Source organism: Saccostrea echinata, unplaced genomic scaffold (genome assembly GCF_033153115.1).
Source record: "Saccostrea echinata isolate AGI-Se365-2 ecotype Australia unplaced genomic scaffold, CSIRO_AGI_Sech_v1 ptg000017l, whole genome shotgun sequence".
Taxonomy (NCBI): domain Eukaryota; kingdom Metazoa; phylum Mollusca; class Bivalvia; order Ostreida; family Ostreidae; genus Saccostrea; species Saccostrea echinata.
In genome coordinates, this window is record NW_026889766.1 from 4,153,066 (window position 1) to 4,156,995 (window position 3,930).

Consider the following 3,930-nt stretch of genomic DNA (forward strand, 5'->3'; position numbering starts at 1 on the left):
ATAAATATAATTATATATTTTGGACCAAATACATATTATCTACAATTTATATTTACAATGTATAACAACTGAATGTTCATTATCATGAGACAAATTCATTAAAAGTGTCCATGTAAAGTATACATGTATTTCAATGCCAAGCTCAAAGATACATGTACATCTAGTTTGTTTAAATTGAAGTTTATCAATGACTTATTACAATTGTATAATGTTTTACATGCATATTATTTGGTCTGCTTTTCCGTCGCTCAAATTGAATTTCAAATGTCAAATTAGTTGTCAGAGAGATGGTCATAAAGTAACCGAACAGTTTCACAAATGTCATCAATGCACAGAAAACAAATACATCACACACTGATCTCCTTAATAAAGAACACCTTCATTTCAGACTCTAGGGCGCTCTTGGACACTGGTTTGAAAATCTTTCATTATTTATTCCAGCAGCAGATGAGATGAAGTGCAATTTGTACAGCTGCAAATTTGCAGGATTGTCCTGAAGAAAAAAACACACACCATTATATGCATGTAGATTGTAAATTTTGTCATATACATTAAAACTGTATTTGATTGTGATTATCTTTCTCATTTCATGTACAATTGTCTTAATTTCACCTTTTTCTCTCCCAGAGTATTATAAATGCATTAATTTTAAAGAAATCAAGCAAAATCAAATCTTATACTGCAACTTCATAGTCATAACTCATATCTTAATTAAACAATCATAATTTACATAATTTACTTGTAGATTATAATTCATTTCATCATGTCGACTTGCTAACTAACTAGTATGAGTACATGTTTGGATGTTTTTTTCTCTCTATTTTCTGCTTGTATTAATCTATTTAATATGTTTGTTAATTTCTTTTCATTTTTTGCTTGAAATTTGAATATAAAAAAAATGAAGATACATATAACATGACCATGATGACCAGAACAATTATATATTAATTTCAGTTTTACTGTCAACATTTTAAAAAGAAGAAAATCACTTATTCATAAAATCTGCAGACACTTCATCTCAACTTAGATAATGATTTTTACGTATTTTAATGATACATGCATAAACAAAAAAAAAAAAAAATCTAATCATACCTACTTCTAAAGGTTAAATCCTTTATATTGTGATGACTGATGAGGGCAGGCAAAATTGGGTACCATTCTCTAGAATGAAGAAGAATAATAAATGATTAATTTATTTACATGTTTTATGTTTAACTCACAATAGGTCATACATACAATGTACATGTAAGTGCTGAGTGAGCTTATTATACGCAGTCAGTACATTTAGCTACGTAGCTAAAATTACCTACCATAGCTTTATTTACTTACCTCAGGCAGCTTTATTTAGCTATTTCAAGGCGACTTTTCACAATTTTGCTTTTTATTTTAAAAAGACAAAAAGTCGCAAGAAAATATCTACTAATATTTATTCTAGGTATCATTTAAAAAGCAATCTGAGGCAGAGATAGTTTTAACATTGCTGCGTTTGATCACTTTTAAAATATGTATTCCCATTGTTTGAGTAACTGTACACACCTTGTGTGCGATGAGGCTGGATAAGTATGATTACTTCACATTGTGCTCATGTTAAGCAAAACTGGTTTTCTTTGTTATTACACTCAAGAAGTAACTGTTAGGTCACAAATTAACTGTTGTATATAGCCCCAAAACTTTTCGAACTTTGATTGCAATTGCGCAAAAAAAAAAGACACATCTCCAAGATTGATTTTTTCATGAATTGTTTTCAGATGAGTTCAAAGTTGAAAATTATCACTGCATCAAAGTGCAGTTTTCTGCACTTTCTGGGAAAAATTCTTATTTAAGAAAAAAGTTTGATTTTGTAGCTAAATAAAGCTACTTCAGGTAGGTAAATAAAGCTATGTAGGTAATTCAAGCTATGTAGCTAAATCTAGTGATTGTACCAGATCTGACAGTAGCATAAGAAATGATCATGAGGATTCTGCATTTAATTATTTTAAATTGCAATCAGATAAGAAAAAATATTTTTTAACCACAGTAGGGAAATGATTATATAGCAATAACAAACTGAAAAAGGTGTAATACATCTGATCATGTGACAAAGTATTTAACCCCCCCTACCCGTCTCCTTTCTACACAACCTCTTTTTTCCGCATCCGATTTCTGTGTATATTACAATAGAATAAAATTTTAATAGTTCAAGTCATTGCTTAAAGGGAGAGATATGTATAAACATGCACACATTTACAGTGTGTAGTATACTTACATGGTCTTGCACCAAACAACTGCGATTATGATCTGTTATAGTCCGCCGCTGACGGTTCAAGTGGAATTATCAAGACAAACAGAGCACATTTAACAGAGAAACATGTTACTGAACTGTAACACAAGTAGGAATCGAGTTAATCATCCAAACATGCTGAAGAAATACGATCTTTTGATGTCCGATCTCTTCTTTGTTTACATGCGAAACTTCTTCCGGTGATCGTTCACGGTTAGATCGTACGCCATATTACTCGAAGGTAACAGAATAAATGTGTGTTAAGAAAAAAAAAAATGTTTATTTTCTTTTGTGATTTTATAAATATTTCTTTTGTAAACGTTCTATGTCCTTTTGCGTTTCTGTAATTTATTTTGAAATATATTAACCTTTACTCCAATCTGAAGGCTGTAGGATACAGGATAGGATAGGGTTGGATTAACTACTATATGTTTCTATCGTGAATCCTCAATCCTGAATCCTATCCAATCCAATCCCATGTCAACTTGTGGGATAGCAGCACTGTACCAATATCTGTGAAAATAAGCTATTCTCTACTACTTCCTGTTTGGCCGGAAGTGACGTCATTTGACGCATTTTGATGATCTCGCAAGCTGCTACTTGTCATGTTGAACAACTTTGCTTCTTTGAAGTATTACAAATTCTAAAAACTTTTTGAGATATCAGGAAAAATCTTTTGGCCCCTTTAGATTCCTTATTTTAGGGGCCAGCCCTTTTTTCGAGATATCATTTAAAAGATCTTATAATTCTGTACAAATTTTGTTATATATGTTTTAACAAAATATTTCCGAGTAAAAAGATATAGTACAGAAAGTGTTCGAAATTTTGAAACTTTCGATACTACTTTTTTCAGGCCATAGCGAGCTCGACGTGTGGCACTTCCGGTGAAAGTTATCTACGTATTACAGATCTACAAATATTGCTCTGTCTTCCCTAAAGGATTCACGTTCCTGTGATGAGTGGTTTCTTAGAAAACCTGCGGACAAACTGACCCTCCAAAAATCACTAAATCGCAAAAATCTTGGGACCGGAAGTGACGTCATCAAAATAAAAAAAATATGTATCAAGATTTTTTAATGTTCTATCAGACCTGAGAGTTTCATGAAAATCGAGCGAACCGTTTTCGAGAAATTGCGTGCACAAAATCGGTAAGAAAAAAAATAATAAGAAAAACAGTGGAAAAGAAACCGAAGAATAACAAGAAGGTCTTCCGCTGAAGACGGAAGACCTTAATAAGAAACAGAGTAAAAACAATATGTTCTCAAACTTCGTTTGGGGAACATAATTATGAATATAAGAAATAAAATATTTTTTTAGAGTTTCCTTGGGGTATGACATGACGTTGGTACGTGATCAAATCTGCTATAACGCCCTTCAGGTGTCCTACTTCATGCCATATCCCAATGAAACTCTAAGAATGATATCTTAATTCTTAAATGAAAAACAGAACTTGTCGAAATTTCATTGATTATTTTTTTACGTTTTGGTCTTCTTTTTACATGGCTTCTTCATGTTTATAGGCTTGAAGGCTTTCACTGGTTCTGCGTGATGTGTCTCTTAAAAGAAACCCCAATTTATCAATAAATTACATTGTGATCTTCTTTAACAAAACATAATTTTCATTTTTTCAAAGAGTGATAGCAGTACAACAATCGTTATAAGGTGCCTGG

At 31.7% G+C, this 3,930-nt stretch overlaps 1 long non-coding RNA gene across 1 annotated transcript; it reads right to left on the reverse strand.

Annotated features, from left to right (window-relative positions):
* Window positions 1-405: 405 nt before the first annotated feature.
* On the reverse strand, window positions 406-2,427 carry LOC133189340 (uncharacterized). The gene is made up of 3 exons (XR_009721438.1): window positions 2,246-2,427; window positions 1,093-1,161; window positions 406-493 (listed from the first exon to the last, which is right to left on the reverse strand). It is a non-coding gene; the product is annotated as an uncharacterized LOC133189340 (long non-coding RNA).
* Between the last annotated feature and the right edge of the window lie 1,503 nt (window positions 2,428-3,930).